Raw genomic sequence first — 23,237 nt, forward strand, 5'->3', positions numbered from 1 at the left:
TTCTGGAGAAACAAACAAGGCAGCCATGTTCCTGCTCTACCACTTACAGTAACAATCTATAATTTAAGGGCATGGTCCAGAATCTGCCATTAGAGGAGGGGATGGGGACATCAGGCAGTGGGAATTTCCCCTGTACCCCCATGGGCCAGTCCTACGCTGCGGATGCTCAACGTCCAACATCCTAACGCATTTAGGATGTTGGCTTTTCCATCAAAGAAGAGCGATTCCAACTAGTCAGTGGCGTCACTTGGGTTGGTGTCACCCAGTGCACTATTGCACAAAATGGGGGCATGGCCTCAAGTCCGCGATGCCGCGCCACAAGTGTATGACGTTTTGGGAGCGTGAGTCTCCAGCCTCCCAGCAAAATGTGGTATTTTGGTGTCACCGCTGCTGTTTAAAACAGCAAAATTTAAAACAGCTTGGTTTTGCCTTTTAAATTATTGCCGCTTTAAAAAAAATGGTCAGAGTCACCAGAATCGCACTGATGTCTGCCTTTAGCGGGTTATTATAGTATTTGCCCCATAGACTTAGTGTATCGGATTCTGAGTCGGACGCAAAGAGGCTGCAGCAGCCCGATTTACTACCATATGCTAATGGGAGTTTCTGCAGAGCTAATGTAAGTATCCATGCGGCCTCAAGTGGGAAGCTGATTCTCCAGCTGCAGCTGCAACTGTCATCATTAGTATCCGCAGTTGCAGCAGCCTCGTGATAGGTGCAAGAGATCTGTCTGAAACAGGCTTCTCTCCAGTGTACGCACAACTCAGAACAGGATGAAACTCTAGTTACAAGCCCATGACACTCCCACAGAAAAGACCAGTTCTGTGCAAATGCATTGTCATCGTCCAGTTCCCAGCCTGGAACTCCCACTTCATGCACATTGAGATCCACCAAAGATCTGGCTGATTCAGAATCGGACCAAGTACACAAACATGAGGAAATGAGTTTTTGCACATGAGAAAGAAGAAACGTGAAGCATCCAGCTCAGAATCAGACCCTGCGTATCTAAAAAAATAATCATTTTGATCATTTCACTTGCTAAAAAAAGTTGTCAGAGCACTTTGCAATTTACTGTACTGACATTATAGCTCTTTTTTCCTTGCATATAACACATACACATTTACTGCCTGCCCCCAATTGACACTTATCAGAATCACATGCCTGTTTGGGGCCTTACGTGCAATGAGTTACAGCTAATTGAGTGTAAAATAGTCTAGATAGCAGTCAGAATCCTCATTGGTATGGACAGCTTACATGCTAACTTCATTTTAGTAAGCTTACTAGATTACAAATGACCCAGGTAAATTATAGAAAAGACGCTGACATTTCTAAGTAGTAATCACAAGGTGTTCATTTTCCTGTATATAACATTACATCGCAGGGAAAGAAAGAAATGTGTAATGGTGAGCTGGATTTCCCTATTCTCTTGCACAGTATAACAATGAGAGCTGTGGGCGAATGTGTGGATGTGTGATCATGCTATTGTTCCAAAGATTAAACAATAAAACTGCTTAGAATCAATGCCAATAATATGTGAGGGGTAGAAGTGTCAGAGAGCTTTTTGCATGGCTTAGTACAATAAATTGCCTAACTGGCCGGGAAAATAAAATACATCTCAATAAATCCAATTAAAATGTTGCTTGAACATTTATTACAATGAAATCATGTCAAGAATATATAGTCAATTTGCTAATTTATTAAATAAATGCTCAGAAATGTGTCAGGTATTGTGGATAATTTTGGCTTGGTTCACTCAAACAAATAAAAAATTTGTGTGTGTGTGTATATACTGTGTGTGTGTGTCTATACAGTGTGTGTGTAGATACTGTTTGTGTATGTGTATATACAGTGTGTGTCTATACAGTGTGTCTGTGTGTGTGTATATACAGTGTGTGTGTATATACTGTGTGTGTGTATGTGTATATACAGTGTGTGTGTGTGTCTATACAGTGTGTGCATGTATGTGTATATACAGTGTGTGTGTCTACACAGTGTGTGCATGTGTATACTGTGTGTGTGTGTGTGTGTGTGTATGTGTATATACTAGGGGTGAGCGGGTTCGGATTTCTGAAATCCGAACCCCCCCGATCCGAGGCCGATCCGAGTCAGGCTCGACTTTTCCCGCCTGACTCGGATCTGAAATCGAGGCAAAACGTCATCATCCCGCCTTCCGGGTCTCGCGGGTTTTGGATCCTATATAAGGTACCCGCGTAGGCGCCATTTTCTCACTCGGCTGTGGACAGTGAAGAGGGAGGGTGGGAGTTAGGGCTGGCTGGGCTGTGTAGTGTAGTGTAGTGCAGAGTAGTGTTGTGCTGTGCTGTGCTGTGCTGTGCTGTGCTGCACTGTGCTGCTGTTGTCCATAGGGGCTGTGTCCACTACTTCAAAGTCCATAGGGGCTAGCTGTGTTGTGCTGTGCTGCTGTTGTTAATAGGGGCTGTGTCCACTACTTCAAAGTCCATAGGGGCTGGCTGGACTGTGTTGTGCAGTCAGTTGTCCAAAGGGGCTGTGTCCACTCCAAAGTCCTGTGCAGTGTCCCAGTCCTAAAGGGGTGCTGTAGTGTTGTCCAGGGGGTGCTCTGTCCGTCAGGGGTGCCCCCCCCAAGTGCTAAAATAAAAAATATTTTTTCTGTGTTTGTGAATTGTGTGCGCAGTAGCCGCACGTGCATCAACAAAGTAGTGCCAAGCGTGCACCTGTGTCATAAGTAAAGGGCCGGCTGGCTTGACCGTTAAAGGGTGCTGTAACCCCCAAAGTACACTCCAAACCAAATAAAAAAATATTTTCTGTGTTTGTGAATTGTGTGCGCAGTAGCCGCACGTGCATCAACAAAGTAGTGCCAAGCGTGCACCTGTGTCATAAGTAAAGTGCCGGCTGGCTTGACCGTTAAAGGGTGCTGTAACCCCCAAAGTACATTCCAAACCAAATAAAAAAATATTTTCTGTGTTTGTGAATTGTGTGCGCAGTAGCCGCACGTGCATCAACCAAGTAGTGCCAAGCGTGCGCCTGTGTCATAAGTAAAGGGCCGGCTGGCTTGACCGTTAAAGGGTGCTGTAACCCCCAAAGTACACTCCAGTCCAAACCAAATAAAAAAATATTTTCTGTGTTTGTGAATTGTGTGCGGAGTAGCCGCACGTGCATCAACAAAGTAGTGCCAAGCGTGCGCCTGTGTCATAAGTAAAGGGCCGGCTGGCTTGACCGTTAAAGGGTGCTGTAACCCCCAAAGTACACTCCAGTCCAAACCAAATAAAAAAATATTTTCTGTGTTTGTGAATTGTGTGCGCAGTAGCCGCACGTGCATCAACAAAGTAGTGCCAAGCGTGCGCCTGTGTCATAAGTAAAGGGCCGGCTGGCTTGACCGTTAAAGGGTGCTGTAACCCCCAAAGTACACTCCAAACCAAATAAAAAAATATTTTCTGTGTTTGTGAATTGTGTGCGCAGTAGCCGCACGTGCATCAACAAAGTAGTGCCAAGCGTGCGCCTGTGTCATAAGTAAAGGGCCGGCTGGCTTGACCGTTAAAGGGTGCTGTAACCCCCAAAGTACACTCCAAACCAAATAAAAAAATATTTTCTGTGTTTGTGAATTGTGTGCGCAGTAGCCGCACGTGCATCAACAAAGTAGTGCCAAGCGTGAGCCTGTGTCATAAGTAAAGGGACGGCTGGCTTGACCGTTAAAGGGTGCTGTAACCCCCAAAGTACACTCCAAACCAAATAAAAACATATTTTCTGTGTTTGTGAATTGTGTGCGCAGTAGCCGCACGTGCATCAACAAAGTAGTGCCAAGCGTGCGCCTGTGTCATAAGTAAAGGGCCAGCTGGCTTGACCGTTAAAGGGTGCTGTAACCCCCAAAGTACACTCCAAACCAAATAAAAAAATATTTTCTGTGTTTGTGAATTGTGTGCGCAGTAGCCGCATGTGCATCAACCAAATAGTGCCAAGCGTGCGCCTGTGTCATAAGTAAAGTGCCTGGCTGGCACCGACGTGGGACTCCGGAGAGGTAATACTATGGGTGCAGGGTGTGCGGGGGCCCCCTGGATTCAGGGGCCCATGTATCCCGCACACTCTGCACCCATTATAGATACGCCCATCATAGATACTCCCCTGATACAGTGATACATCCCAACGGCTCCAGCTACAGAAGATGGCACAGAACAGAATGGTCCTCATAGTATTAAAGTAGTTTGTTTGAAAAATTCAATTAAGACAAAGCAAATGAAAAATATATTTGTAATCATGTCTCTTTAGTTTCTTTGGGGATAGAGTCATATGCCAAAGTCACCACTTTATGTAAGTTCTGGCTGCACACCACTGCAGGAGGGACTAACATGGGCCTCTGCTATTGATTACTATTGAGGCTAATAATAAGAGAAGGTTACCTTTCTAAAGTTCTAGGGACATATTTAAATAGCTGCATTAATCCGGAATTCAACTTAACGCAACCATCCCCAAGTTTTTTCCTATTCAATTAGCCGCACAAATTTAGCCGTTGTCATTAGGATTTTATGCAGCTTTTTTCTGGCATTCCCTGAAAAGGTGAAACGATTCTGAAAATCCCTATTTTAAGGTAAATATGTTGGGATTGAGGACCCCTGGGACCCCCAACCCCCTTACTTGTTATTGATTGGACACTTATTAGTTTTTAATTACCTTAAATTGGCCAATAATTACATGTAATTTTTCGGGGGATGATATTCTGCAAAGTGCAGAATAATGGAATAAAAGATGTGGGTCAGGTATATGGGGGTGTTTTGTGGAGGGGACAGGTGTTTTTAACCGTGCAGGTGGGAGTTACAGGTGTTCTTTCACAAATTTTTAGCGCTTCAAATGACACAAACATCAATTTCCATGATTTTTTTATACACCCCAAAATAAACTGGAGCATTCATTTGCTTGAATTATCTTGTTTGCCAAAATTTTCGTGCAAGTGCTTTTTCCAAATGAATTAGTTTAGAATTGGAAGCATGCCTATGACCACCGCTATCTACACATATTATATATAACACTGCCACCACTGAGTATATGCATATAATAGCCATACTTGCCTACTCTCCCGAAACCGCTGGGAGGCCCTTAGACTGGCCACCACCCGCCCGCATACGCACCGCCCCCCTCTTACTCGGCAAAAGTGGGAGGTCCGGATGGGGCCATTGACGCGATTACCATTGAAGACATTCTGGGCCTGACTCAGAGATTGACGGCATTGCAGAGCTGCACACAAGCGGCAATTCCATCCATCTAAAATCCTAATGCAGCAGGAGATGTCTATGGGAACTGACACCTCCTTGCTGCATCAGCGATCCCAGTGCTGCAATGGAGGTCGCAGAATGGGATCACCATCGCAATCAGTGGCAAACGCAGGATTTTGAAAGGGGGGTTTCCAAATACCGAACCACACACACTGACACAGACACACATATACACTAACAGACACCGCTTTCACTTAAAAACATGAACGCAGGCAAACTAGCACAGCATAATTTATAAAAGAACACCCCCCTCCCATGGAAACCCACCACCGGGTGACTCAAACTGCATTACCAGCAGTGCCAGATTAAGGTCCACATGGGCCTGGAGCTGAAATTTATCAAGGGCCTTTATGTGTGTCACTGCAAGGGGTGTGAACAGCATGTGCAGAGAAGTTCTCCCGGGCGGGCAGTGGGAGCACATCACAATGCTACCTCTCCACATTATATCACTACGTTACCTCTCCACACTACATCACTACACTACATCACCACGCTACCTCTCCACACTACATCACTACGCTACCTCTCCACACTACATCACCACGCTACATTCCTGCACTATATCACTGCACAAGCTTCCCACACTATATATACCTACACTACCTCCCCACACTATATATACCTACTCTACCTCCCCACACTATATATACCTACACTACCTCCCCACACTATATATACCTACACTACCTCCCCACACTATATATACCTACACTACCTCCCCACACTATATATACCTACATTACCTCCCCACACTATATATACCTACACTACCTCCCCAGACTATATAACTGCACTACATCACCACACTAGCTGTTGTGTGTATATCAAGCTATTTAGCCCCAAATACACTATGGCAACTGAAGATGGTCACAATTTGATTTTTTTTCATCATTTAAACTTGTCGCTAACTGAACCAAGTTATAAATAGTTATAGAAAATTGTTGCTTGAAGATAACTTTGCCTTCTGGGCAGAAAAGCTGAATTATGATTGGTTTATGACTAAGACCCAGCACGTTGCTTTATCTGGAAAAGTGGAAGAGGAAGGTGCACTGCTTGATATGTTGTGATCTGTGTAGTAGTACTAGGTATGGAGGGTCAATTAGGGCTACGTGATGTAGTGCTATTTAGGGAAAAATCATTTATGTAATGCAGAGAGGTAGTGTTGGGTATAGGGAGGTGAGGGCCCAGGGGGTAATGCAGGCGTCAGGGAAGTGATGCAGAGAAGTAGTGGAGTCCATGAAAGTGTCAGGGAGGTGATGCCGATTAGCATTGGGTGGGTATGGAGGGGACAGGGAGCTGGTGTAGGGGAACACAGACTTTGGAGCAGGCTATGACATGGCTCCACCTTTAGCTGCATGTAAGTTAGTAACATGTATGATAGGTGACAATTACACCCAATCCAAACAGACACTGGTCACAGCCACACCCCCCCTTCCCACCCTGCATGGGGGACATTTTGGACTGGAGCCAGTTCCACATCATGAATATGGAGACTGCTGGGAGAAGGCTCCAGGTACCTGTTGCTGCTCTGGGATGTGGCTGGGAGGAGGGGCCCTGTCTGCGTCTGATTGTGTAGGAATGGGGGATCCCTGCTAGTGCCTGTGCATACTGTGCCTCCCCTGTGCAGTAGGAGCAGCAACTGGAACAATCAAATTACAAGCATTTAACTTGTAGATTTCACTTACATTTGCTGCTTCCAGAGTCAGAGTAGCCCGTTCTGTGACACAGCCAGGCAGCAGCAGGGAGGAGCTCTGCAGAAGACTCCCCAGTGTGTGCAGTCCCTGCATGCCTGCATCAGCTGACTCATGTTTCTTCATGTGCCCCGGACCCAGATGGTGAAGGTGAGACTCTCCCCTGCGCTGTGCAGATTAACCCTCTGTAGCCCAGTACAATAGCCCCTGTACAATAACTCACATCTTCTTGCTGTCATGCAGTTTGTCCTTCGTGGAGGAGAACATAATGGCTGAAGGAGCAGGGTGGGAGGAGCTACCCCCACCCTGCTCCTTCTGCCTTTCCGTTCTCCGCGATGGTTGGACCTGGTGCATGTCAATGTGGGCGGGCACTGTGCAGGCAGCTTTCTTCCAGCCGCCAGCGACAGTTGTCTGAAATCCTTCAGCTGCATGGCAATGGATTGGCAGCAAGGGGGGGTTTCCAGGTACTCAGAAACCCGCCCTGCGTGCGCATGTGGCAATGGTTGCTCCTTTGGCCAGGCTGCGGTAGCTGAAGCCTACCTCAGCCTGCCCGGGTCCTTGTCACCGGCGAGGTCAGGAAATCTGCATCTAGTGACGCAGATCCTGGTCTCGCCGCTCCCGGGAAGACAAGGGCGGCATGCTCCCATTTCCTGAAACGGTGACCAGCCCCGCCCCCCAAACGCTGCAGCATGTCAGTCCTGCAAGATAGCAGAACTCCTTCTGCAGATGCGCAGAACAGGTCCTGCACATGCGCAGACCCCAAAACATCAAAGATGTGCACTAACCATCGGGTCACAGCAACAATGTCAGACGCAGCGGAGCAATTTTTTTACTTCTGCACATGCGCCCAGAGTTGGAGTTGCAAATTGAGACACGACGGGATACGCACATAAATGTTTTGAAATGTAGAGGGTGTTCCTGGGCAATGACAGGAGGTGGCTTAGCGGGCACACGGAGATGATCCATATTATATAGGAGTGTCATGGGCGTTTTGCTGAAAATGGTTGCACACACTAGCTCTGTTCCGTTTACATTGGAGTCCATACTCGGAAAGAGAAATTGCTCCTGCCATAGAGCTGATGCAAGTATCGATGGTGGTATCTAAAGATGCACCAATCGGTATTTCAGCTATGGCCGTTGACAATGGGTATCTCAGTCCTTGCTCATTCATTCAAATGGATGTACACCATGGAAGGGCTATGTAGCAACATTTGCATAAAGTCTGCGTCCGATTCAGAATCAGTAAATGTAAAGAAGTAAGCAGAAATGGTTTAGCTGTATGTGTTTCATTCAGAGATGTACACAAACCCGATAGCATATTGTCACTGACGCATCAGCAATGTGAACTGCGTCCATCTCTGAATCAAGCCCTATGGATCTGAGCTGAGATGTACACTAATGCTCCCGCACCTGCGCTTTTCATAGCTGTGGATGTGGGAAATTATACTAATGCTGCAGCGGCCGGGACTTGTACCAAGATGCCCACCTGAGTCATCGCAGCTGTCTGCAACTGCATACACATATGCATCATTGGAAGCAGATCAGCAAAAAATCGACTACTTGATTGCGTCTATGGTCACTTAGAATGGACGTTGTCACTGAGACGCCAGAACCATGTTAACAGCGTACGGGATCGCAGATGCAGGATGTGACATGGCCCTGAAACGGTCGACATACACCTGCGTTTTTTGCCAACACTTCCCATTGCCACGCCTAAACTCTCCCTGCCTAATAGTTACAATGCAATTAAAGACTTGCAGCGACTACGGTAATGTACCTTGATGGATGCGCTCAGACACATGCAGAGTGGTAAAAAATTGCTTAATTTGCAAAAACATCTGCATAGCTCTGTACAACTTTACAGTCATCAATGCTAAGATCTGGGGGCCTGATACAGTAAGGATCGCTATTATGATCGCAATAGCAATTACGCACGCAGTCTCACTGCGAAGATATGCTAATGACTGCATTCGCAATATGATACGCAGCCTAACAAAAGGATGCCACCTTTACCTCCCACACATCCGTAATACTTAGCAAGACTGCAAATCCATCTGTATCATCGAGTACCATCGCAGCCTCACACACACTTGCACAAGGTCTGACCTTACTCAGGAATTGCTGACTTCATCGCACGCAGTGAAAGCCCAAGCTGTGCATGGCATCTCAGTGCCTAATTTATGCATGACCCTACAACAGCATTCAAATGCACGGACACGCCTGCATTGCGTCGACCCCCCCCATGGTACTTTCTGTCAATCACTCTGCGATGGGTCTGCGTAATCACTTCGATCCCAGTCCCGATCGCAGTGGAGTCTTTGCGCACTACAATGCATATGCATGCGCAGACCGCAATAATCGGATGATTGCGTGCGTAATCGCAGTTGCGATCAGCATTGATTCAGGCCCTATGTCTGCTGTAACTGTTGCCCATTAATATGTAGATTTTCTAGTCTGTCAGTACTAATTAATATGTTGCCAGATAGATTAGGTTACACCTGATATGTGTAAAATGCAAAATATAAGAAAACTGTGAAAATTGTGGATTAGAAAATGGCCTCTTGGTAATATCAATATCGTTTAAAACTGCACCTGAAATTACATTTTATATTTACAGTATAACTAGCATTAAATTACTGGTACCACTTCATGCACAGAATAGTGTCATTAACAAGCACAATAATGAGCTTAATTAGCTACAGTCGGTAGTTTATATATTTGACATAAATATTCATCACAGTTTTATGTATCTGTCTATTATTACCAAGGAACAAGAGCCCTGTTCTTCTATATTGGTGGTCTGTGCATTTATCTACTATTCTCAACTATGGATTATTTAAATGCAAACATAGACAGGTTGTATATAATAATCAATGCGCATTTCTACATTTCTAAAAACTGTAATATAAGTCAAATTGTCCACAGACACAGCAATACAGGATTCTCCTGTTTGTGAAGTGCTAAATACCCATATAATTGGGTCGCTGCTCCCCATCTCCAATGTTCCAGATATCTCACAGGCAAATTTCTGTTAAAAAATAAAATAGAAAAGGGGGCGCACCATAGTGCATAAAAGTTTTTATTAACAGTTAGAAAACATCTCCACAAGCGTCATAGTAATGCTCGTACCGAAGTAATTAACTCTGTGGACTGGTTACCACATGGTTTTAAACAGGAACCAGTAATGGCAAGCTATAATCTATATATATATATATATATATATAAAATCATACTTACCTACTCTCCCGGAACGGTCGTGTTATTGCAATGAATGCCACCTGTCACATTTCAGTATGACTTGGATACCATGTTGTAGGGAGTTCGAGTGAGGAGGGCACCTGCCTGTTGGTTTTTATTCATAATCAATGAGGAGTGCTGCTGGATGTTTACATATATATATATATATATATATATATATATACTCCAATAGGGGGCGGAACTTCAGATAATACAACCAATGTCCCCAATGCCCTCCGTTAGGATCTCAGATGGAAATCCACGATAAACACTGTATTGACAGCACTCGGGTCAGTAAAACAGATATGCAGACAGGTGAGTATACCAACGTTTCCAAGCTTTAATGCTCCATCATCAGGGTCAAATATAATATAAAAAGAACACTTATACCATCACCACGCCATGTTGCAGTCAGCGGAGTCCGGCTTCTAGAGGACGTACACAGGCCCGCCAAGAGCCGCACGGGGCCCTGGTAAAAAAGGGGGCATGGTCTAATTGCAGGAGGCGTGGCCACGCGCCCTTAGGTTAGAAAAAAAAAAGTTTTGCAGCACTATGTGTGTGGACTTTCAGTTATTTACATCACAGCAGTCTCTGCCGCATGCCAGCGTCTGTTTATACTTCCTATAAACAATCTCTGCTGCACTACAACGTCTGTGTGGACTTTCAGTTATTTACATCACAGCAGTCTCTGCCGCATGCCAGCGTCTCTGTGGATTCCTTGCTATACATCAGCCCTCAAGGCTGCTACCAGCCAAGTACAGATCAGCCCTCAAGGCTGCTACCAGCCAAGTACACATCAGCTCTCAAGGCTACTACCAGCCAAGTATACCTCAGCCCTCAAGGCTGCAACCAGCCAAGTACACATCAGCCCTCAAGGCTGCAACCAGCCAAGTACACATCAGCCCTCAAGGCTGCAACCAGCCAAGTTTATATCAGCCATCAAGGCTGCAACTCTAAATCAGGCCTTATGAACTATTGCAGTTCACTATACATTTTTATGTTTATCAATTGGAAAAGAAAACCAGAAAACAACACAATGGAAGTATTTTCCCTGGGGGGTGGCTCCCACATTCCCCACTGGTAATACTCCTCTAAAAATAAACAAAACAATCATTAGTTACTTTGCTATTATACTTCCTTCCATATAGTAACATGCATAGAGGGACGCTAACAGAGAGAGCCAATGTCTTATGAGCTCTACTTAATATGGGTGAGTTACTAAGCATTGAAACTAATTTATTGTTTGATCTGTTGTATATTAGGTGTCATGCATTGCAAATATGTATTTACTGTTATATGCTTCAATAAAAATAATAAAACAAAATATCAACATCTCTTCCCTGCCAATCCAAGTTACAGTATGACCTGTGAACACTGAGTGCTCTATTAGGAAGGTCTTTAAATTCCTCTGAATTTTGGATGTTAGAAATTAGGGGGTACAAAAAAAACCAAACTTTATAACACATACATTTCCCGTCCGGATTTACAAATCTGGCATTTTTCTTGGCTTTGTGTATCAGAGGACTGACCTGTGCTGTACTAAGGCTAGATCCTGGTGAAATAAGCAAAGACTGCAACCACAGGCTAAACAGTCCTGATCTATCCAGGAAATGAGTGAACCCTATGTGATATTACTGGGCTTGATATTTTAAGTCCATGCTGATATACAAATGTGGGCTGGTAGTTAGGGTTGTATGAAAACCCAGAAATAATTTGCTGTAATTCAGCTGCATTTTGGCTGTTAATTCATGGCAAAAAAAATATTAATGTTGTTTGAAAATTATAATCCAGCTCAACTCATGTAATCCCTGCTCCAATGTATTCCCGCTACACAGCCTCTGTGGGAACACACCAAGCAAAAGCTACAGGTCATGCTGAAAAGTTTAGGGGATATTAAGTGTTGGTGTAGGAAATGGGTACGCTATGCTTAAAAAATAATGGCTAGGTGAATTATATCCTGAAACCACCTCTTACTCCTACCTGTAGGACTCTCCTGTGTGCCTACACACTTATGGAATTGCCAGCCAAATCAAAAATGATCAGCCTCTTCTAGACTCTTGAAATCTATAAAAGCTCTCTCTTTGGGGTCCATTAATCAAGGGTTCAAAGCCCTAATCCCTGCGAAAACAGAATATTTGTGCAAGATTTAAGGCTTTTGCATATTTTTCAAAGCCTCACTATTGATGAAAGCTACAGTACCATCAGCTATCACAAGCAATAGCCTTCACCAGGGGGCATTTTGCATTGCCTCCCTATGTAAAGCGTAAAGAAACCTATTTGTAATTAGTAGTTGCAGATCCACTATTGCACTTATCGTAGTTGTGTCATGAGGCTGTACTCTATGTATATGTGCTAAGAACAAACGATCAGTGTCTCTCACCTAGTGAAATGAGATACTTACCCAGTAGTAGCTGTGGAGCAGTAAGGAATCTCTTGATGTCCTGTGATTTGATGTCTAAGGTAGTATTTTACTGGAGCCAGTGGAGTTTTATTGCTGGTAGCAAAGTGCTTAGGGGCACAATAGAAAAGTTGAGATTTAGGAAAAATATTTGTTAGTGAAAGTTATTAATTATATCAGTGGAGAAAAGTGTTAATTGGTATGAGCAATCAAAGATAAAATAAAGCTGGTTTCAGAACAACACTACCTCAAGCATTCATTTACAGGCAAAGATACTGAGACGGGGAAATGGGTAATATTTACATGGACCTGGCATTGCATGAGGGTCCTGGCATTGTATGAGGGCCCAATGGGGGCGAGCTTTGGAAAAGACTTATACCCCTTTCATTCGACACACCGCTGGGAAGCATAATAGTTTCCTATTTTTTTTTTCTTATGGGAGCCTTCCAGATTTTGCCATGCCCCCTGTATCACAGGCCTACGGTTTGTCTCAACGGCCATATTTACAGGTTATACAAAGAACATTCTGCACTGTATAAATAGATAAGCTCATATTATTTGTCACAAATAGCAACAATCACAGAAAATCCATGGGGATCTTCACTGATTGGCTTCTTTACATTCACTGCGCTGTAACTGACCTGACCTGAATGCAAATTATTCTGCAAATTTGGGGTGAATTGCTAAAATTCATCTGAATTCTAGAATTAGTCCAATCTTTTACTGTATGACCGGGCTGCTTTATAGTCCCAGTCATTATTTTTAATTGCAACACAATATTCAAACAATCATTTAATGGCCTTCCAACTGGAGCAATGTATGGGTTTAAAGTCCAATAAGATCCAGCACTTATTTTGGAGCATTAGTTTCAGGTAAAACGTAAACAACGTTGAATTACTGTACTAAAATAAAGAAAGGATCAAGGTAACAATAATGACACTGCCGTGAATGCTTAGACCCTGCATGCTGTAAAGCAGAAGAATACAAAATATCTATAATAGGATTTGGTCCTGTCAGAGAAGCTTCTGGAATAATATATCATTGTATGTACAATTATGACTAAAATATAAAGGAATTGGGGGTATACTGAGGTGCTTTATGGTTCTGTGCCTCCCAGTATAGATAAGATAAATATTGTGTTTTATGACACAAGCATACTATTAAACTTAATAACTGTGGAAACAGAAGAAATGTCACATAGTCTTTTTTTGAGTCTCTTGCTAATGACTGCAAATATAAGATTGGTTGTCAATGGTTATTGAACACTTGTGCTATTTCCTTCTTCTTAATACGCAGGTAATGTCTGTGTTCAGTATAAAATATGTTATGTTTATTTCTTTTATGATCCATCCATAATTGTTGCTTTTGGGCTTCTCTAATAAGACAAAAAAGACAACACCTTATAAGAAGATCCAAATGTATTATAAATGTGGTTTGTGCGGATGCTGTATATTATAAGATATAATACAGCAGTGGTGGCCAAACTCAGCCCTCATAGATCCGTAACAGTTCATGTTTTCTTGTGATCATTTAAAATATGTCTACTGTATAATGAATACACCTGTTCACCAGCTAGAACTGGAAAACATGAATTGTTATGGGTCCCTGAGGACCAAGGACCTGAATCAGATATGTACATAAAACCTATGATTTACTTACATATGTGTGTTTGGGGGGTCTACTCGTGTGCAGGACCCATTCTGCACATGTACTGAACAGGTCCGGCGTGATCGCTCGCAGTTCTCCCTTAGACAGCGCAACAAGATTGACATGTGGTGTCGTTTGGGGCGCGGTATCCAGATACATTGCACAAAACAGGGACGTGACTCCCACGTTTTGTAGGTGTGCCAAGCCCAGGGTCTTCGTCATCGGATGCATATTACCTGTACCTGGCAGAGGGGTTCAAAAAATAAATTACATAAAACAAAAGGTAAAGATAGCTGTGCACATTATATATAAATCAGCAAATTAGTCTTTGTAGTTGTTTGTGGGCATACGTGTTCATGTACAATAGCAGAAGAAAATCTCAGCGCTCTAAAACCACACCTGTAGCTGAAATTAACCTGCAACGGTTAAAAAGGTAGGGGAAAACTGTAACCCCACAGAAACCGTAGATCAGATAAATCAATAACTGCACTGGTATATAATTATATAATTATCTCTATTTATTAATTCAATCAAAAGCATAGAATTGTAATTGGAAACAATAACAAATCATGAAGTTAGAATGTAAGCTCTCACGAGCAGGGACCTCTTCCCTCATGTGCTTCTCTTTACATTTTCTTCTACTCTCTACTCCCCATTAGGGCACCTAACACGGGACTGCCAACTCCCTGCTGCTTAGTGTGAGTGCTTTAATCACTATTGCAGCAATGTATATAAGTCATGTCCTTGCCCTGTACTGTAATGTACTGTAAGTTACTTGTTTCTTGTTCACCTATTAGTTCTATGTACTATGTAAGGCGCTGCGGAACACTTGTGGTGCCATATAAATAAAGGATAATAATAATAATGAATTAGAGAATATACTCCAAATATATAAGACAATTTCTTAACTCTAAAATTAATGTGATATAAAATATCAACTAAACTTTCATAAACCAAATGCAATAAATGGTATATTGCTTGAAAAAGTCCCAGGATAGGGACTAAACGCGTTGCTGCCTGAGTATGTCTGTGTCCCGAAGCCAGATCAAGATTACCCTGCATGCCCTATAATTACTTACCACAATCCACTTTGGAGATCTTCGTCAAGACAGTTGTGGTGAACAAATCTCCTCGATACAGCTGCCCATTTGTAGAGAGCCGTGGTTACCTACAGTACATCAGGTGGAGTTTTGCGGTAAGCTGCATAGCCGCGACCGGATCCGACGACCAGGGTGTGTCCTAACTCGGGGTATCCGTAGCCACACCGCTCAGCTATATATCTTAAGGTGCCTACACACTTAGCGATATTTTACACGATTTCCCCGGTTTCCGATGCATCGTGATGACAAATCGTGTAAAATATGCCCACATCGTGAGTGTCCACTCACAATGCCGATGCACAACCCCGCAGGTTGTATATCGCATATACAGATCTGCCGTGCTGTAGGGCAGATCTGCCAATCTGGGACACGATGCACTGGAAAAAGTTAAGGATGCACGATAGATTGTTTGCAACATTGGACACTTTTTACACCAAATCGTGAGCAGGACTGCTGGGGAGCTGCCGGGGAAGAGTTCAAGGGGAAATTGTACACGATGGCGGATAGTGAGCACATCGCCAAGTGTGTAGGCACCTTAACTTCTCCCTCTGCTCCACTGAGGTTTACAGTCAAGCAGCACAGATAACCTCAAAGTTGGGCTGTGGACACAGTGTTACTATTTAACAGGTATTATTTATATCTGGATGGAACTTTCCTTCACTACTGTATATTGTTACTGTAAAGTAATTCTAACATCGAATCTGGGATACAGTATTCCTCAAGGCTTCAATATAACACTAATTAACCTTCAGAATCTGATGGAACCCATCAGCTATATATCTATACAGTTGCAATATACCATTTATTGTGTTTGGTTTATGATAATTTTATTGATATTTTATGTCATATTAATTCTAGATTTATTGCATTGTATTATATATTTGCAGTATATTCTCTAATTCATGATTTGTTATTGTTTCCAATTATAATTTTATGCTTTTGATTGAATTAATAAATAGAGATAATTATATAATTATATATCAGCGTGGTTATTGATTTTTCTGATATTCGTGTTCATGTATACTAGCACTGTGCTCTAGCCAGTTGTCAATTTGGAAACAGAGCCAGTATTGGCAGGCAGTTGGTAATTCGGCAACAGTGCCTTTTTTGCTGGGCAGTTGGGAATAGGGAACAGTACTAGTTCCAGCAGGCAGTTAGTAATGGTGCATACACACGGTCAGATCTGTCAGATGAACGATGAGCGATTGAACGATTTTACCAATGATTTGAATGATTGCACGATTTCAGACAGTATTAAAATTAATGAAATCATCAAAATCTGACTGCAAACACAGACGATGTTAGATATCGTTATCTGACATGCAGGAACGCGCATCATTCATCATTGCAGGCCCACATGTCAGATTTTCTTTCAGATATGAACGATTGAACGATTTTTTAAATCGTTATCGTTCATATCTGTCAACAAATCTGACCTTGTGTATGCACCATAATAAGGAAGCAGTGCTAGTTCCAGCATGTACATACAGTAGTTGATAATTCAGAAACAGTTCTAGGTTTGCTAGGCTGTTGGTAATAATGGGAACAGTGCTAGATTTGGCAGGCAGTTGGCAATTTGGGAACAATGCTAGTTCTGGCAGGCACTTGGTAATTTGGGAACTCCACCAGGCACTTAGTAATTTGTGAACAGTGCTAGTTCCGCCGGTCACTTAGTAATTTGTGAACAGTGCTAGTTCCGCCGGTCACTTAGTAATTTGTGAACAGTGCTAGTTCCGCCGGTCACTTAGTAATTTGTGAACAGTGCTAGTTCCGCCGGTCACTTAGTAATTTGTGAACAGTGCTAGTTCCACCGGTCACTTAGTAATTTGTGAACAGTGCTAGTTCCGCCGGGCACTTAGTAATTTGTGAACAGTGCTAGTTCCACCGGTCACTTAGTAATTTGTGAACAGTGCTAGTTCCGCCGGGCACTTGGAAATTTGGGAACATAGCTAGTTTCACCAGGCACTTGGAAATTTGGGAACATAGCTAGTTTCACCAGGCACTTGGAAATTTGGGAACATAGCTAGTTCCACCGGGCACTTGGTAATTTGGGAACATAGCTAGTTTTGCCAGGCAATTAAAATGACAGTAATTACCATGCATTTTCTCCATTTTTAAAATACTGGTTAAAGGGAAGATGGTATTTTGCTGTGAATACTTTGTTTTTCTAAACAATAGGAACTAATATAAATTGTATTATGCAAGGCTGTTACCTTTCCCATGGTTTAGCTGCATACACACGCAACGATTTTGTAAATGAACGATTTTAGTAAACGATTTTCGTTCATTTTTTCAAGGGACAAATGAACGAAAATCGTTTACTAAATCATTCATTTACTAAATGTAATCAACGATTTTTTTGAACTACAAACGATTTTTGTATATTCCATTAATGAAAATCGTTGAGTTGGTCAGTCTGACTGAACTACAAAATACAAACGTTAACGCGCATGAACGATAATCGTTCATCGTTTTAACTTAGAAAGTGAACGATTTTTGCAACGATTGAACGATAAACGATATCATTAACGATAATAGTTCAAAAAATCCTTGTGTGTGTGTGCACCTTTACACTCCAGCAATACCTGAAGAACACTGTATGTGTTCTGTGTATGTTTTTAATTATACATTGATAAAAAGTACTTTTTAAGTTTAAAATTTAACACTGGAATGAAATTTAAATATTTATTACATATCTTGTGAACGTTATATAAACATACATGTACTAACTAACATGTACATTATTTCTTAATCCAACAACTGGTACAGTGAAAACTTATACTGACTAAAAATGTTATGCAAATTAAATGAATAAGGACTAAAAATCAGTACGTTATTTATGAAACTAGACAGTCGCCATATAATTCAATCATTTTCCTTCTTGAATCATAACAACTACAACTGCAGACAGTCACTACGAAATTATTTATTTTTAAAGAAGTATTGATATAAAATGATATTTTATGGGTTTAATTACATATGGCTACCATTGCAAATATTCTGGGAAGCACTCTATATTAGCTCACTGCATTGCAGCATTCTGTGTGAGCGCTTAATTAGCCTCTTAGGACAGCAATGTGCAGTATATATTCTGCATTATTTGTTGCTGTGCTGTACAGATTTACACACTCCCCTAATTCCTAAACTAGCTGATTCTTCATTCTAATCACTTTACTATCCTGGGTTAAAGAGCAAGTAAGCCCAAAGCTTGTATAGTACTGAACTGTAAAATACACAAATATTTGAAATATTTATGATTAACCAGATCTGCCCAGCATGGTATTGGTCCTATCCTTTTCAGAAAGCAGACCTTTAAACAGAATTGCTTATGAGGGCACTGATTTTTTATCTTAGCAGTAGGCAAATGGATGCAGCGTAGAATGCTAACCTGACTATTGTGCTTACAGTGTCCTAGGTAACAAAAATGTCCTATACCGATCTGTAGATTTGGAGCAGGGCAAGTGGTGATACAGTAAGTATGCCTGGCATATAATGCTTTATTATAGCTTTCCTGTTGCCATTGTCTAGAACTATAGAATTTGTGTTTTTATTATTTTTGTTATGTATGAGACAGGTAATACTCCTTTATACCTTACTTTATATCATAGTTGCATGGAGGGTCATGGTGAGCCTAAACAATACATTATATTTTCATACCTGAATTGGTTTCTTTTTCTTTAATAATGATTTATGTATCTTTATGAAACAGCCTGCATACAGCACTGTACAATTCAGCACACCCAGTGTAGGCTTATTAGTGTACAAGTCTGCTGGGTAAACACTAGTCCTAATTTATTTGCCAACATCTCTGTCAAAGATAATGGGAAAAGATAAAAGAAATTAGTCATAAGAAAAATCTTTGCTTTTTGTTCTTTTTACCCTGAAATGTCTAAACATCTTAATCATGGTTTTGTTTTCATTTAATCATGCGTACATAAAAGTACACAAATAAGCCTTAATTAGGGCTCAAAAAAGTCTTACTAATGTTGGAAACATGACCTTTAAGTTCTAATAATTAAGACACTAACAAACATGCACAAGCAAATCATTAATGAAAGATTTAGTACTGTATATGCAATACTTCAGTTATTCTGCTTACATATGCTAGCGGTATGTGTAATCATGGATAAAGATGCTCTGTACATTGAGTTGTTCAGGGCAACATGTAGGCATACTGTAGCTAGCAATAAATCATATGCATACAGGGTTTCCTACAACAGGGCCCTTTATTTTAGTATGAAACTTACTATCCCATCACTCACACCTTTGATGTACCCAAATTAATAAGATAAGTGATCCAAGGACTGTATTACTTTTCTTGGTGCTTAAAAGTACAGTAAATATGACCTTGATTTTATTGCTTGGGCAATCTATAAGTTACATACAGTATATGTCCTAGTTGTTCATTAAGGTGAAAGATTATAAATGAATTGGTTACATACTTGATTACTCGCACGTAATATCAAGGAGACTGAATTTTTCGGAGTCCCAAGGACTCCCAGTTGAGCTGGTCACCCTCCCACATCCCATCCACTCTCTAGTGAAATGGACGGGGTGGGTGATGATGCCTAGTTGCCTACTTTTCATTTCTCCTCTCCGGGAGAAGCACAGAGAGGAGATGCAGATGACCATTCCAGGGATGAAGCCTGAGCCTGGCTCTTCATGTCATTAGGCCCGACCCATAGTGGCATAATGCCCTGAATCTGGATCTGCTGGGAGGAGACAGGGCTAAAATTATGCAAATTACATCACATTGGCCACGCCCCCTTTCTACAGAATCACAATTCCTGGTATTATCTCCCCATCATGATCAGTTCACTAGGAAGTGAGTGGGATGCGGGAAATCCGCCCTCTCTTCCGGGGGTCCAGTGGCATACTTGAAAGATTGGGAGCGTATATGTGATGATGTGATTCTCAGCCAATTGCATATGCATTGCCATGGCCCCTCTGCATAGTACTGTAAATCATGGGTGGTGGGAGCCACAAAGTCTTGTTTTGCCCCACACCACACAGTGGTCACCTGCAACAGAGATAAAGGAGAAAAGTATGATTGGATTCATATAAAATAGTACGAGTGCCACTTCACTTGAGGCGACCACTCCCTTAAAAGGCAAACCAAACGAAAATAATATTGTTTTGATACTAGTGCAACCACAATATTGTTTTAGTTTAGTACAATGTCTGGCAGTCTAGTAAGCTTAATAGCAAATACAATGCCAAAATAGCCATAAGACTGACAGTTTGGTAATTTTTTAAAAAACTATCACTTTATGACTATTCACCATAAACATATTCATTCTTGGTAAAATTCCTTCTTAGTGAAAGTCTTAAAATTAATATAGGGCTCACCGCTGGTACCTACTATGTACGAAAACATTTCTCATCTAAGGTCATCATATCTTAGTTAATCTGCCTGTAGATTGTCACTCTTATTCACATAATATAAATAAAGGGTATCATTTTAGCTAAAATATAACAACATTAGCAAGGAAGCATTACCATTGCAAGCTGTCTAAGGGAATTATGTATGCGTGGATAAATAAATGGATACTGACAAGGGAGGAAGTGACTTTGCAAAGGAAAATGAAATGGAAACATGCAGCTATTGGAATTTCCATTATAAATATAATCACATAGACACATCAGCTTGGAGTACAGCTTCCCCCTCGATAGTTAATGGTGTAAGTTTACTTGCAACGCTGATTAAATACTTATGTCCCTGAATCAAAAGCTCAAAAATAAAGATCATGAATGCAAGCTATATCTTTATGTCTTAAAGCTAACAGTTTTATTAGCTTTTCTTATATTTTTATAACTGAAAAGAGTGAATAGGTAAAGTGGATGAATGTACACAATTTGATACAGGTATCTGTATCATATACCTGTAGTTTTAGAACAGAAATATTATGGGCACATAAGATTTTTATTTTAATAATACGTATAGGGTCATATTTTAACTTAGACATATCCATTAGTAGGGGTAGCATTCAGTACATCTATTATAATCAGCTACTGTGTTAGTCTAGCACAGGTGCAGTAGGAGCTCCCTCCTATCACAGCCTCTCTTCTCCCACCGACCACCCCACCCCATTCCCACCCAGCACTATAAGGGGAGTATTCAGAAGTGGAGATGTTGCCCATAGCAACCAATCAGATTATACTTAATCTAGCACCTTCTAGAAGATAATAGCTAGAATCTGATTTGTTGCTATGAGCAGCATATCCACTTCTAAAAAATCTCACTTTAGTAAATGTACCCCTAAGGCTGTAAAGAGGAGTATTCCTTCGTGTCAGTGGCCGAAGCTAGCACCCTCCACATGACGGCCCCCCTGATCATATCCGCTCCCCCCACCACCTGCAGTTTCTTTCCCTAGCAGGCGGATAGCTAGCAACCCGGCTATTGACAGGTCCAAGATACCAGTATCATTTATTCAGTTATCAGTAGAAATATTACATGTATTTGATCTTTCATCTGCAATACTTAAGTTATAAATATTAGTGTTTTTCTGGAAAAGCACCATGTCTCAAAGTTAGAAAAACATCTTTTCTACAGACCTATAAGTCACCCACTTGTTTTATTATTCCCTTTTGTTAATTTAACTTAATCCTAAACCTAGGAATAAACACACTGACACATGTATGGAATTAAAAGAGGTCACAGCCAGAATTTATTGATCAAATTGAAATTTTAGAATAGGTGGCAAGAAGAAAGCAGTGCTCCAAGGCCACAGCCCGATGGATACCAATACTAAATAATAGGGGCGGATCCCCGCCCTGCGCAGACTGACCTGGGGCAGTACCATCCTTCCCTAATTGGCACAGCATTGGCCCCTCCCTTGGAACAAAGACCTTGTCCCCCCTTTAGGCGGTGACAAACTGGCCGCTCTCAAAGGAAAGATGCTACCACAGGCACTCCTGCGCTAATAATAGGCCGCCCGTGAGCACTGCTTCCCGCCAAAGCCTGGTTCGCAGAACCAGGCCCGCCACCAAACTGTGACCTTCCTGAAAATAAAGGGAAACTGCAGAGGTCACTGATCAACCACACTAGCCCCGCGCCCAGGAGTTTAGCCCCATTGGGTCTATGAAAGCTCTCCGCCCAGTAACGTAAAAAACTTGGGTATTGCATGACGCGTCCGCCAATGCTAAATGACAAGTGTGCAATGACCATATCCGCTCAATACCCATGCATGCGCCCAAATCATTGCCTCCCAAGTGGGGCCCCAAACGTCTCGTCTGCTGCCCATAGGGCATCTAGCAGGCGCTTCCAATGCATTTCTCGTAATCCTAACAATTGCAACTTACCCACTCACAACAAAAAATTGGACCTGCAAATCCAAGGGGTGCTGGCTAGCCCAGTAAAAATTAGGAATTTACCCACACCCGACAATTAGCATTCCCGGACAAACCTGTCCGAGAGTTCACGTAGACATAAATTGGCATTTATACAGACAGATATTGGAATTTAATACAGACAGAAATTGGTATGTAATAATAACAACAACAATTTAACCCCAAGGAAAGTGAAACAAAATAGTTGGGTGACCCATCTGAAGATGAAAAACAGCAAAACCTCTTTGAGGGCAAAAGCTGAAAATCCTTTCAGAATCCCTAGCGGCAGTAGGCATAAGGCCCCTAGGTTTCCCAACAAACTCGCAAGGAGCGCAACTACCTAGTGCCACTTATCCTCCTTTAAATACGACCTCACCACCCTAACTGTTTTTAATAAGTCGACTGAAACACCTGCCCCCGCTGCGCAAGCTGCTGCCCCTAACTAAATTAATGAGTCCTGCAAAGCTCCATAGCTATACCTAAAGCAATAAGATAATTCTGAAATACCCTCATAAACTGCCACCTGGACAAAGGGGGTTAGATTAGCAAGGGTAAACCAGTGCCCGCCACCTGGAGGGCGAACATTATTAAAGCACCC

At 42.0% G+C, this 23,237-nt stretch overlaps 1 protein-coding gene across 3 annotated transcripts in view; it reads left to right on the plus strand.

Moving 5' to 3' along the window:
• TENM2 (teneurin transmembrane protein 2) overlaps positions 1 to 23,237 on the plus strand; it is a 2,186,131-nt gene that overhangs the window by 810,661 nt on the left and 1,352,233 nt on the right. The gene's annotated exons all lie outside the window — the stretch shown is intronic.

Source organism: Taudactylus pleione, unplaced genomic scaffold, assembly GCF_031769625.1.
Source record: "Taudactylus pleione unplaced genomic scaffold, aTauple2 ptg000637l, whole genome shotgun sequence".
Taxonomy (NCBI): Eukaryota; Metazoa; Chordata; class Amphibia; order Anura; family Myobatrachidae; genus Taudactylus; species Taudactylus pleione.